Raw genomic sequence first — 15,013 nt, 5'->3', positions numbered from 1 at the left:
TTGGGGGGTCTCTTTCCCTGAAGAGAGAATACCAGTTTCCTCTGTTACCTTTCATTCCCTTTCAGCCTTCCAAACGATTTTTTTTCCTGCTCCCACTGAAAGAACGGTTCGAGAACAGATGACAGAGAAAGCCAAATTCTTTCAAGTTTAGGTTTTCTTTTGTCTAAGCAGCTTCCAGTTTTGCAACTAATTTTTTTTTTTGCTCCAGGCATTTTAGATTCACTGCTTGGCCATATCGCTTGCCTTTGTAGTGAAGGTGTTACAAATCTTTAATCACTGTTTTTATCTGAGCACCTACAGATTTAATCAGGGCAGTCAGTCATCAACTCACAAAGCACAGTGTTTAAATTCTGCCTGGAAATATTCCTAATGTTGTGTGCCTTTCAGAACCGCACATGGATATAAAACGTGGCCACACAATGGGAGACTAAGTGCTGAGTGCTTTCAGAAAGCCAGGGATATGATTCTGATTTAGACGGTGTTGCGTGCAAACTGACACAAGCCTACCAGCTCACTCCTGGTTTTTACAAAGGTCGGGGCAAGATCAGAATCTGATCTTCTCGCCAATGACCTAAATTTCTTTAATGATGTATTTCAGTTGGAATGCAGGGGAGTCAGCTAAACAAAAAAGATTGATAGTCAAAAGACCGCACGGCATGGGCGTAATAGTAGAAATGGATGCAGATTTCCTGCCATTACTAATGAGCCTCGAGAGGAGCATTTGAGAAATAAATTGACATTCTGTGGCTTAAGAAATCTATAGAAATATCTGTAACCCTCCTAGTAATGGTTGCTTACTAATTTCTGGAAACGTAAACCTTGGAAATGATAACTTGGCTTTCTGCAGAGATAGACCAGGATGTTTTGATGCGCGAGGAAGAAAATCTCAACTGAGGAAACATAATCTTTTAGATCTGCTCCCCGAAACAGAGCTCCTGACTTGGCTGAGTGATCTTACTGGATCTAGTCAGTATTCTGTGTTGTGGCTTTCCCACCCAACCAGGTTTCACTTCTCTTCCCACCCTCTGTCCATTTGTCAGCGTGGCCATTCCTCTCTTTTGGGAAGCTGAAATTATGGTAAATTGAAACCACTTTTCTGATTTAGCCTACTCAATTCCTTTACTAATCCCTATATATAATTTGCTAAGAGTTTGGAATGTCCGACAACAAACCCCCAGCCACCCCCACCTCCCTTCCCAAGACCTGCAGGCCTTGGGAGGCAAGGTGTGGGGAGAAGGGCAAAGGATTGTCCCCAGTGGTGGGAGTCAAATAATATAACAACTGGTTCCGAACTTGAAGGTGGGGAGGCGGCCCAGCAGCAGCCTGCTGCAAGCCCACTGCGTGCTCCTCAACTCGAGGGGCTCCTGGCAGGCCTGCAGCAGGCTGCCCCCCCTCCCCCCGCACCTCTATTGAAGGCAGAGACATAGATAGGGAAAATGGAGCCCAGGGCAAAATATTAGTTTTCCACCTCCACCCCCTACGTGTGGGTGACCGCCCTCCTCCACCATGACCAAACAAAGTTTTTTTGCACCAGGTTATCTCAAAGTCACCATCACATTATAGAACAAGCCCCAACTCACAAATCTGGAAAAAAGTCAGATCCAGATGATTTTAAACAGATCCTTATGAATTTATATGATTTTTGCATTGGAATGAAATGAAACCACCATGAAACTATTGAACATGTCTCAGTCTACAGCACCACAGTGCAGCACCAAAACAATCACACATCCCATGCTCCGTGGCACCACAGTGGCACAAAAATGTGGTTAAAACACACGGATCCTCATGGATCCTCCTGATTTTATCACTAAGTCACCCCAAAATCACCCAGTACATCACAGCTGAAGCCCCTGGCCACACATCTGAACACAACAATCACGCATCCCACGCTCCGTGGCATTGCAGTAGTGCAAAAACCTGCTTGGAAAACATGGATCCTCATGATTTTTGCACTAAGTCACTCCAAAATAACCATCAAATCACAGCTCAGGGTGGGAAAAGGTGGGTAGGGATAGAAGGTGGCAAGGGATTGCTGGGGTGGGGGAGATGGGAAGGTGTAGCTAGGGGTGGAAGGAGGGTGAGAAGGGGTGGGTAGGGGTTGGAAATGGTGTCAAGGGTTGGCTAAGTGTGGGGGAAATGGGAAGGGGTGGTGGAGAGCAGGAGGGCTCATTTGCACAAGGTTCTTTGGGGCCCTGGGCCCTGGAGGGTTGCTTGGGTGCGTGTGGGGGGAAGGCCTCTGATGGGCTTCTGCATGCCCCACCCCACCCCACCCCACCCCCTGCCCCACCCCCTGCCCCACTTACCTTTAATTCCCCACTCTGAAGGCCTGGCATGGTGGTCTCCTTGGCTGGTAGCTGAGGCTTCCCCCCAGCACAGGAGTCCTCCACTGGGCCCCTAGCAAGCCCAGTGGCCTCCACGGGGCTTCCTTATCATGGAGGCCACCTGGCTGACTTGGGGCGGAGCTGAGGATTCCTGTGCTGGAGGGAAGCCCTGTGCTGGATGGAAGCTAGCAGCTGGGGCTTCCCTCCAGCAGAGGAGTCGGTGGTCTCTGTGGAGCTTCCTTCCGACGTAGGACAACCGGCTGGCTTGGGGCAGAGCTGAGGACTCCTGTGCTGGAGTGAAACCCTGTGCTGGAGTGAAGCTGGCAGGTGGGGCTTCCCTCCAGCACAGGAGTTTTGCGCTGGGCCCCCAGCCAGCCCGGTGGGCTCCACAGAGCTTCCTTCCCACAGAGGCCACCCAGCTGGCTTGGGGCGGAGCTGAGGACTCCTGTGCTGGAGGGAAGCCCCAGGCCCCTAGCTGCCAGCCAAAAGTGTTCTGGACAGTGTTCGGGATGGCGAGCAGCTGGGTGTGAGCCTCGGGGGGAGGGAGTTCCACCATCCCAGAGGCTTGTGCCCGGCCGCCCAAAGGCCTGGCGCAGTGGTGTCCTTGACTGGCGGCTGAGGCTTTCTTCCAGCACAGGCAGGGACGTAGGTATAGATTGTTTATGGGGGGGGGTTCGGGGGTGAGGCCACACCCCCACCCGCCCCTAGGGCATGGCCACGCCTCCCCAAGCCCCGCCCCTGGCCTAGCGCTTATAAAAGCAGCTCTCCGAGGTCAGGGATGGCAGACTCCCCTGCCCTGCCCTGCCCTGCCCTGCCCCTCCCCTCTGGGCAGAGGCATACAGGGAAAATGGAACCTGGTGCAAAATCTGAGTTTTGTGCCCCCCCCCCCCGGCAGCTGCTGTGATGCTGGAATCCACCCCCAAACAGCATCACTTTCAATGGTGTTTAAACTAGAGAACCCAAATTCTCTTTTTAAATCCCCCTTAAAGGGAGAATCTGGGGTCACTAGTTAAACAACATTGAAAGTGATGCTGTTTGGGGGTGGATTATCCCCCACCCTGAAGCAGCATCACTTTCAATGTGGCAGAGTGGATAAGAGCAGGTGCATTCTTATCTGGAGGAACCGGGTTTGATTCCCTGCTCTGCCACTTGAGCTATGGAGGCTTATCTGGGGAATTCAGATTAGCCTGTGCACTCCCACTCACGCCAGCTGGGTGACCTTGGGCTAGTCACAGCTTTTCGGAGCTCTCACAGGGTGTTTGTTGTGAGGGAGGAAGGGCAAGGAGATTGTAAGCTCCTTTGAGTCTCCTACAGGAGAGAAAGGGGGGATATAAATCCAAACTCTTCTTCTTCTTCTAAACTGAGGACCTCAGATTCTCCCTTTAAATCCATGCTGAAGGGAATGGATTTAAAAGGAGAATCTGGGGAAATCTGGGGGGTGCCTGCTGTCAGGGGTGAAATTGTTAAGCTAGAACAGGGGTAGGGAACCTGTGGCTCTCCAGATGTTCAGGAACTACAATTCCCATCAGCCTCTGTCAGCATGGCCAATTGGCCATGCTGGTAGGCGCTGTTGGGAATTGTAGTTCCTGAACATCTGGAGAGCCGCAGGTTCCCTACCCCTGAGCTAGAAGCACCAAACTTTCAGGTGTAGCCCCATCTCCTATTAGCTCCCATTGGAAACAATGGAGGAGGAGCACCCCCTTTGGGAGACCATAGCTTTGGATCCTCTGGACCAAACTTCACAAAATCTGGTTGGTATCAATAAGAGACTCTCCTGATAATACATCCCAGGTTTGGTGAAGTTTGGTGTAGGGGGTCCAAAGTTATGGACCCTCAAAGGTGTAGCCCCCATCTTCTATTAGCTCCCATTGGAAACTATGGAGGATGGGGGCACCCCCTTTGTGAGTCCATAACATTGGACCCCCTGAACCAAACCTCACTAAACCCGGATAGTATCATCAGGAGAGTCCCCCAAACAATCACTGAAAGTTTGGTGCTGCTAGACCAAACAATGCGCCCCCTGCAGGCCAAAAACCGAAAAAGCACTAAAATGTTTTAAAAACCCACAAACGGAGGGGCGGAGCTTCAGACATGAATGGGGTTTTTTTCAAACCCAAGAAACCCCCCCCCCCTTACCTATGTCCATGAGCACAGGAGTCCTTGGCTGAGGCTCCACAGGGCTTCAGAGGTGGGATTACCAGTTCGGTGAACTAGCCAACTGTTTAGGTACCAGTTCTTGTGAACCGGTCTGAACTGGCTGAATCCCATCTCTGATTGTTCCCCCACCTCCCTTCCCTGTTTCCCAAGCCACACAGGGATTGGGAAGGGAGGTGGGAGGTGGTTGGAATGTGAGGGATGGGGGGGGGGACAGCCTAATCCTCCATGCAGGGCTTAGCTAGGATCAAGGTCCCTTCCCTGTTTACCACACTGCACAGGGCTTGGAAAGCGGGGGGGGGGGGCAGCTCTCTCCTGCCCGCCCTCTCACCCCCATTTAGAGTCCATTTTATCTATCTATCTATAAATCTATCAGTGCGCTTTTCTGCTGACAGGTAATCTCCCAAACTACTGGACTGATTGCTTTGAAATTTTCACACGTCACATTCGTGTGCGGCCAGGTTTCCATACTGTTTCCACACCTCCTGTTGTGTACATGTCACAACTGTGCCAGTTATTGTGTACGTGCCACACCTATGACAGTTGGAACCACAGTTCTGTTCTGCAACAGAGCCATCTGCTGGCCGTCAAAGCAATACCCTCTGATACAAGTGAAACAACCATGCCTTCCTTGAAAACTGCTGCCATCTGGAGTGAAAGGGATGGGGCGGGCCATCTGCACATGACCCACCCAACCTAGCGGAGGAAGGGGAAGGTGAGGGTGGGTCCAGGGGTTTGCTGGACCAAACACTCTGAAATTTGAACACAACGTAGCTCATGCCTCCCAGCGTGTTTTATGCTAGATAATTCACCTGCAAGGGAAGGGAGTGAAAGGGACAGGCTGGTCTGCACATGGCCCGCCCACCCTAGCAGAGGAAGGGGAACATTAGGGAGGGACCGGCCGGGTTGCCATGCAAGGGAACGGGAGAGAGGGAGGGGAGCAAGGGGCCCCTTGCTCCTCCCCTCCCTTGCAATCATTGTGCAATAACTCATGTTCCAACCATTCGCTTCCCCTTTTCTTCCTTTTCCACTTCACCAGACTCAGCCACAGCAACTCGTGGCTAGGCCCTCTAGTTTCATTATAAAATGGGCTTTACTGCTAGTCTATCACATAAAACAGCTCATGTCAAGAAAGTGGAAATCTGCCCTGTTGCTGTTGTTAAGGATCCCTAACATGGTGCCTGTGGCTTCCATGGTGCCCACCAGCACTGTAGTGAAGAAAGTCCAAATCAACCAAATAATATTGGTTTAACTATGTTTACTGCCGCTGTATGTCATAAGGCCTCAGCCAGGCCCTATACGTTCTCCTGCCCCCCAGCCCACCAGACACACCCACTGAGATTTCCCAATAATGACCAAGCTAGGCCACTAGGTGGCAACAGCTGAACATATAATATAAACATAGGGTTGGCACTCTGGGTTGGGAAATACCTGTAGATTTTGTGGGTGGAGCCTGAGGAGAGTGAGCTTTGGGGAGAGGCAGGACTACAGTTGGGCATAATAAAGTCCCATAAAGGCCGCACTCAAAAGCATTCATTTTTCTTGTCTCCTGTGGGTCAGCTGTAATCGCAGGAGTTCTCCAGCCAGTACGTGGAAATTTGCAGCTCTATATAAGCACCTTATCTGGCTCCCTTATCAAGTGGTTTCAGATAATTTGTGGGGACAGGTGGGGCTTCTGTCTGTGAAGGCTTCTGATTGACCACTGGAAATCTGATTGGCTGCGCAGATCAAAATAACACAAGTAGGGACCCATAATACTCAGAGGGGGTGCCTTTCCCCTTTTAGTTTTAATGGCTCTCCCACTGTTACTGCTAGTGGCCCCTTGCAGCTCCTTCTTTCAATTAAATTAAAGCTAAGAGGAGGAAGGGTGTTGTGGCTATGCCAATCCATGGTTGAATCTGTTGCCTGTGAGTCCAGTGCTGCTCCCAGCCTAGCTTTGCTGCCAGACCTGCCATGTTGCCATCCCATCAGCCCTCACACATGTTGATGCTGGTAGGCCCAGAGTCGTTCCTGGCCTTTGCTGCCAGGCCCCATTGCAGCTCTTGAACCCTCTCCACCCTCACAGCTGCTGCAGGTGAACCTGGTGTTGCTCCTGCATCAACCCCCACCACCAACATGGATGCCAGTGAGCCCAACTTTGCTCCTGCCACTGAGGCTCCTGGAGCCCCTCTACCCTCACAGCTGCCACCAGTGAGCTTGGCATGGTTCCTGGCCTCTCCCACCAGCTGCTGCACCCACCCTTCAGTCACCGCTGAGACTCTGCCAATGGAGGTAGGTGCATAGTCTGTGCTTAAACCACCTCCCTAACTCAGAATTCCAAATGCATCCACAGGTTCAAACAAGGTCAGGGACTGTTGGCTTAAGAAATTCCTGTAATGTTGTCAGTCTTCTCCAGTTCTTAGAGGAGCGATATGATATAACAGATGCAGGATCAGCTATTTAATGCAAATCAGCTGCTCGCTGCTAAACAGCATTATTATTGTACCTTGATAACCCTGGCTGTCCTGTGTGAGCAAAACTCATTATTTCCTGCTAAACAGGGCATACAAGATGTAGACATTTCTTGTGAAAATAACATAAGCTGAATTGTACTGAAGACAGACAATTTGTCGCTCTGTAAAAGTGCTAAGTATTCAATACTTTTGTGCAGTGATAAAAGCTCCAAACAGTATATGACTCTTCAGTGCTCCACACAATATTTCATCCTAACCCTGATTTCTGATACTAACACTGATGACAGGACTTTTTTAAAAAAAGTTGCCTAAAGGATTGTTTTGCCTTTCAAAGCACATAAATCTGTGAGTTTTCCATCTAAGCACCTTTTTAGGGAACCAAACCAGAAATTACTCAGGAGACTAGAATACCTCACTTTTAACTTTGAAGATGGGGAAATCCTGGAAGGAGAATGTTTAACCCTTTCCTTCTATGCCATTTTCTTCATGTAAATCATCACCTCATGGGGAGGGACCATGGCCCAGTGGTAGAACATCTGCTTGGCATGCAGAAAGTCCCTGGTTCAATCCCTGCTGTCTCTAGTCAGGATCAGGCTATAGGTGATGTGAAGAAACCTGAAACCATGGAGAGCTGTTACCAGGGTGAGTAGATATTACTGACATTGATGGATCAATGGTCTGATTTAGGCTTACTAAACATTCTGATTTAGGCTTACTAAACATTCTATTTGGGATGGCCGTCCTCTTCCACCGAGTGCGCAGCTTCGGGAGGGATGCACATGGGCCCCTTCCGCACATGCAGAATAATGCACTTTCAATCCACTTTCAGTGCACTTTGACGTTAGATTTTACTGTGCGAAATAGCAAAATCCGCTTGCAAACAACTGTGAAAGTGGATTGAAAGTGAATTATTCTGCATGTGTGGAATGGGCCGTATGGAGTGGTTAGGGAGGCAAGGGACACCTACCTAGCCAGCCCGATCAGCCGAATCAACCCTGGTGATCAATGGGGTGACAGATGTTGCAGCCAGATCGCCCTCACATCCAATTTAGGCTTACCATATTTCCTGGTTTGATGCGTCTGTCCCGGTGTCCTGTCCTGATCCCCTCCTGTCCCAGCTGCCAAAGCCACACGCTGCCATAGCCCCCACTGTCCTCACCCCTGCCCTGCCAGGCACCAGAGCTGTCTGCTGCCATGGCTCTCCCTGGGTACAAAGGAATGTTTGGATTTTTCTCAAGCTTTGCCTTGGTGTGGAATCAAATAATTGTTTAATATATTCTTAGCAAAATAATATAGTCTGCATGCCTGTTGTTAGATTTACAGCCCCATCCGGAGGGGGGGATGACGTAAATCTGCTATTGGGAGCTGTGCAGGGCAGCCCTGGTACTCTGGCAGAGGGGTGAATCTGCAGGTGGGCAGCCAGCTATCTTGGTTTGAACCTAAGAAATTGTAGTAAACCTAGTCTGATATAGTGTAAGGCAGGTTCATGTGTTCACCGTCCAGGCTGCAGTTAGCAGTGCCCGAGAAAAAAAGGTTGGTAGAGCATCTGTGCCTGTCGTCTCCCCTCCCCCCCCTTCCCTCCTTTCTCAGCTAATTACATCTTTAGGAGTGGGAAATGGTAGAGAAGAAAATGGTATACAAGGAAAGGGTTAGGCACCTTTCCTCTAGATTGCTGCCTCTTTCTTCAGAGGCAGAGTGCTGCTAATTGGTTATAAGATCAGACAGATTCTAATTGCAGGCTAACACCCACTCCATGCTTTTGTTTTAGTTCTACTAGAGCTACCACTGTGGTATCCCATCCTCCCAGGAAACATGGAGTTGGCAACCTTATAGAAGAGCAGCCTCTGAGGGCCTTATCCTTGGTTGAAAGAGGTGATGCTACCATCATTGCTTAAGGCAATGTCATGAGGGATACTCCAGTGCCGGAGAGAGGAAGCGCACAACATTGCAATAAGTATATTTTTAGAAAGGTTTACAAAGTGTTGGCAGGTTGCTATAGAGTAGTGTTTTCCCTCTGTTTTTATTTTCAGTGAACCATTTCTCTGCTGAGGAAGGTCTTTGTGTCTCTTGGACAGGGCTGCTTCATCACCTAAATGACCAATGTGGCTGTTTGGGGCAGCACAATCCATCAAGAGCACTGACACAGCCTTGTGTCACTGTGGGAGGAAGGGACAGTTATAGTGTCTATGCATTATGCTTCCTACAGTGGAGCCAGTGGCAGTCAGGTTAAGCTCCAGAGGGATAAGCTGCTGTTGTGCCCAGCTGTTAGTGGTATAGGAAGCAGGGACAGGTGTAGTCAATGTTGCTTCTGTTGCTTTTCAGACTTGCCCACCCTGGGCCAAGGAGCTGCTAGCTCAAGGTGAGACTTACTTTGGAATTGCAACAGGTGCCATACAGAACCTGCTGTCAGTGGCAAAATATCCTGGACAGCCCCCAGAAATAGCTGTATCCTATAGAGGGCAATGAACCAGGTGGTGTTCTGCAACAGGTTCCTGTGTACTATTGCTAACTAGCCTGCTGTCATCTCATGTGAACAGTGTGTGTACACAAGAATACAGTTGTCAGTCTTCTGTGGCTCTGAAGTGACAACGGGTACGTTGTCATTCATTGAAGCTAGACCTCCAGTACTGATCCTCCCACTATGGAATACCTAGTTAACTTCTAAGGAGCTCCAACAAGGTTCTCTGCAACACAGTTGGATGCATCTGCTGTAAAGAAAAGAGGAGGGATGTTTTCTTGGTGTTGTCATTCAATACAGATTATTAAACATGGGGTTTATTGATTCATAAAGATGTAGTATCACATGTAGTGGCCCCTCCCCTAGCTTCCCCCTAGGGTTGCCATCTCTGGGTTAGGAAATTTCTGGCTACTTTGGGGGTGGAGCCTGTTGAGGATGGGGTTTGGGGAGGGGAGGGACCTCACCAGGCTGCAGTGCTATACAGCAGTGGTGGCGAACCTTTGGCACTCCAGATGTTATGGACTACAGTTCCCATCAGCCCTTCAGCTTGGCCAATTGGCCATGCTGGAAGGGGCTGATGGGAATTGTAGTCCATAACATCTGGAGTGCCAAAGGTTCACCATCACGGCTATAGAGTCCACACTTCAAAGGAGCCATTTTCTCTAGGACAGTGGTGGCGAACCTATGGCACTCCAATTGGCCATGCTGGTAGGGGCTGATGGGAATTGTAGTCCATGAACATCTGGAGTGCCATAGGTTCGTCACCACGGCTCTAGGAGAACTGATATGTGTAATCTGGAGACCAGGGCTCTTTCTGCACAATACAAACAAAACATCTTGAGGACATGAAAAGAAGTGTTTTGGGGAGGATCTTCACAGCTTTTTCCCCACAATGTCCTTAGGACATTTTCCCCCCAGTTTTTTGAAATCACTGAAATAGCAATCTTTTTTTCTGAAGTCAGCTTAAAGCTGTCGCCTGCTTGCTGTGTGGCGCACAGGAGACGACTTATTTCTCCCACCCAGTAAAGCTCTCACTTTTCATTTTTGCTGGGGCCCGCCGTTTTCTGCCACTTAAATCCTCTGTTGTGCCCGCCATTTTCTGAACTTCTCCTGGGTTGTTTGTTCTGCATGCATCACCCGCAGGCGTCTTTTCAGAAAATAATCTACATGAATCAATTCAGCTGTTACTGCCAAGTCTGGAAATATATAGTTTTCCTGTTTTTTGGTTTTACATTTTCAATGAGCTATTTTCCAAGACGCAAACACACAATATCAGAATCGGCTGTGTCTTTGAAGATAGCTCAATAAAAAAAACCCAGGAAAACTATATATTGCTGGACTTTGCAGGAACAGCTGAGTTGATTCATGTAGATTATTTACTGAAAAGAAGGCCGGGGGCAATGCATGCAGAGCAGATATCCCAGGGCAAGTTCAGGAAATGGCGGGCGCAACGAAGGCTTCAAGTGGCCGAAAATGGCAGGTCCCAGTGAAAATGAAAGTGTGAGCTTTACTTGGCGGAAGAAAAAACCTGCTCTCTTCAGACACTTAATTTTTTGTTCTGTCTGGACAAAACACGAGACAGGTTTTTTTTAAAGACACCTGCAGGATGTCTTATTTTGGTTGCATGGAAAAAAGCCCAGTTGTAATTGCAGGAGATCTTCTACCACCTGAACAATGGAAATTCTACTCCATGCACTGATCAGCCTTTTTCCCCAAAGAGACTGAATGTATAACAGAAGCGTTCTCTCTCTCCATTTTACACTCTGCATTTTTGCCAGATACAGATTGCAAAGAGAGGACCACACATACGCTGTTTCCCCGAAAATAAGACAGGGTCGTATATTAATTTTTACTCCAAAAGATGCGTTAGGGCTTATTTTCAGGGGATGTCTTATTTTTTTCCTATGATTTTGCGCCCCTCCCCACATGACCAGATCAGCTGTGTTGGGGAAGCTGTAACTAGGACTTATTTTTGGAGTACGGCTTGTATTTCAAGCATCCTCCAAAAATCCCAAAGAATCATTCTAGGGCAGGGGTCTTCAAACTATGGCCCTCCAGATGTTCATTGACTACAATTCCCATGAGCCCTACCACCTGGCCATGCTGGCAGGGGATGATGGGAATTGTAGTCCATGAACATCAGGAGGGCCATAGTTTGAAGATCCCTGTTCTAGGGCTTATTTTTGGGATAGGTCTTATTTTTGGGGAAACAGGGTATACAAAAGACGATCAATGGTTGGGGTTGGAACTAGTGATCATGATACCTCCCTCCATGCACCACATGTAGTTCTCTGTGCAGGACTTAGGTGTGAGCTATGTGAGTCTTTTTTTCCTTTGTGTATCAGAACGAAGGAATGCCCAACCTCTAAAGTAAGAACAATACAAAGCTTTAATAATGACATCTTAGGCCCCTTGTGATCTTTCATATGACAGGCGAAATCCACTAGATGGCCACGACACCCACTACACGCCATTCTGAATCAGAAGAGCTGAAATTCGGGGGCAAGTCTACAGTTTTCCAGTGACAAAACAGTGAGATTTCAGCAGTGCAAAAATGCACTCCCCATAATAGGGTTACCTCTTGATGCTTGTATCCCTGACCATTGCTGAGCTACAGTTTTGCATTTATTGCACAGCACCATGATAGGAAAGCACTGAAGGCCCTTTCGGGAGAATCATTTATCTAAAAGAGAGGTATTTAAAAGGAAAACTTTTTTGCTCATCTCTGCATTTTTTTGGTTGTGTTGCTATTGGGGAAAGCTGTTTCAGGCTATCATTTTTATTTAGAATAAAAACAATTTAATCCCCTAGTGATCTGGAAGAGTTGCAAGAGCAGGGACTGCGGTCGTTCAGAATAACCACTGGATTTAAAAAACATTGATTTTATTAATATCTTGGGGAATTCATTGGCTGTGATTTATGAGCCTTCTATTCCAGAGTGCTCACTAGCTTCACCGGGGTCATGCCCATATAAAGACCTGTTCATAAATTAGGGCTGTTCCTTTTCACGTTACTAAGAAATAGAAGCGTATGAATTATGACAGGCTTTTCTGTAATGCATGTACAAACAGGTACCTGGAACTTTAACTGATCACATTTCAGTGAATGCACGTTATCCTCTGGATGCATGATTTACACACATAGCTCTCCTCTTCAGTCATTACAGATCAGCTGTGGAGCAAAACAATATGAAAACATTGGGATTTATCTTCTACAATGTGTGAAGTGGCCCACTGTTGTGAGATCTCTGTCAATGGAAGCTTGAATGATGGGGGTGCAGTGTACCTTTTCAATGACATAGAAGTCACAGTAGCATGTTCCACTTATGCTTCCCCTGAGGCACACATTAGCATAGTGTTTTTAGTAAATGCTTGATATCCATGTGGTGTATATTCAAGCTCCAGTTGTCCACACAGGCCTAGTTTTTTAGCTGTCTGGATCCCTAATTAGGTCTTGCAACCCATGCAAGGGCAACTGTATACTCGGGATGTTTGTGAGTGTTAAGTGTTATCAAGTCACTTCTGATTTATGGCAACCCTGTGAATTAATGACCTCCAAAATGTGCTAACATTAATAGACTTGCTAAGGTTTTGCAAACATGTGGCCATGGCTCCCTACTGAATCAATCCATCTCATGTTGGGTCTTCCTGTTTTCCAGTTGCCTTCTGCTTTTTCTATCACAGGGGTCTGCAACCTTTGGCTCTCCAGATCTTCATGGACTACAATTCCCATTAGCCCCTGCCAGCATGGCCAATTGCAGATCCCTGTTCTACCATTATTGTCTTTTCCAGTGACTCTTGACTTCGCACAATGTCATCAAAATACAGTAGCCTTAGTTTAGTCATTTTCACTTCTAGGAAGAGTTCAGGCTTCATTTGATTGAGAACTCACTCACTTTTTGGCAGTCCACTGCATCTGTAATTTCAAATGACTCAACTCTCTTCCTGTTGGCTCTCTGCACTGTCCAACTTTCACATCCTAGTAATGGGGAATATTATAGTATGAATTATTTTAGTCTTGGTTTCCAGTGACACCTCCTTACCAGTGGTGGGATTCAAATAATTCAACAACTGGCAATTTACAAGCACCATTTTAACAACCGGTTCTGCCGAAGTGGTGCGAACCTGCTGAATCCCACCACTGCTCTTTACCCTTAAGAATCTTGTCCAGCTCCTTCATGGTTGACCTTCCCAGTCTCAATCTCCTTCTGATTTCTTGGTTGCAGTCCCCCTTTTGGTTGATGATGGAGCCAAGGAATGGAAAATCCTGAATAATTTTAATTTCTTTACTGTCTTCTTTCAATCGGTATAATTCCTCAGTGGTAATTACTTTTGTCTTCTTGATGTTCAGCTATAGTCCCGCTTTTGCACTTTCTCCTTTAACCTTCACCGGTAGTCATTTAACTGTTTTCTGGCAGTAATGTGGTGTTATTTGCATATCTCAAATTGCTAATGTTCCTTCCACCAATTTTCACTTTACCTTCATCTAAATCTAAACTACCTTTCTTTATGTGTTCTCCATATAGGTTGAAGAGACAGCTTTGCCAATTAGAAAATCATTTTGTTTTTCCATATTCTATCCTAACAGTAACCTCTTGTCCAGAGTATATGTTGGACATCTAAACAATCAGATTTTGTGGCACACCCATTTCCGTCAAAACTAACCATAAGTTTTCAGGCTCCACAAAGTTAAAAGCTTTACTGTAATCTATGAAAACAATCTGACATTGTCTTGTATGCTGCAGTAATGAACATACATTTATGATATAATCTCTAATTCCTCTCCCTTTTCTGGATCCTTCTTGAACATCTGGTAGTTCTTATTCCATATATGGTAGTTGTTTCTGTTGTAAGATTTTGGGCCTCCCTTTACTCGTGTGAGGAATTAAGTCAGGGGTCTTGTTCATGGACTACAATTCCCATCAGCCCCTGCCAAGCATGGCCAAGTTTGAAGACCCCTGAATTTAGGTGATGGTACAATAGTTGCTGCAGTGGTTGACATCATTTCAGAACTGAAAGGTAGATGGGGATGAATATCACTTATTTATGTATTAATTTATTTATAACATGAAATATGTTGTCCCACTATTTCATTTAATCAGTACGTCAAAGCAGCTAGCAGAAAGAGTACAAACAGTACAAACCAAATACCACTAAAAAAACCCCCATCTTACAAAAAGAAAGCAGATTAATAATAAAAGAGTCTTTTGGTATGTTCTACCCATAACCACCTTCACCTGACCTCCTGAACAACTCAGTTTTACGAAGAGGGAAGGTGCCTTTCTCACATTTTCTTTTTCTATTCTCCCTCCCCTCGATTCACAAGTGGAAAAAGATGTAGGTAATTAAGGAAGTCCCAAATTTCTTGTTGAACATGTTCAACTGTGACAACTAGATGTGGGCTGATCACCAGTTCTGTTCAGTTCAGCACTGAATGACTGAAATGCCTGCTGGTCGGGTTTGTGTTGGGTTTTTGAATAACTGTGTGAAAACCCTGTCGATCAGATTTCCAGTCCTGCCCTGCCTCGCCCTGTCCCACTCCCACCCCCACTACATTACTGTTGCTAAGGACTATTTAGACAAGGGCCAAATGGTAGGGTCTTTTTAAAAGCAGTGTTTATCTAC

This window comes from Sphaerodactylus townsendi, linkage group LG03 (assembly GCF_021028975.2).
Source record: "Sphaerodactylus townsendi isolate TG3544 linkage group LG03, MPM_Stown_v2.3, whole genome shotgun sequence".
Classification (NCBI taxonomy): Eukaryota; Metazoa; Chordata; class Lepidosauria; order Squamata; family Sphaerodactylidae; genus Sphaerodactylus; species Sphaerodactylus townsendi.
This window is presented reverse-complemented; position numbering follows the sequence as displayed.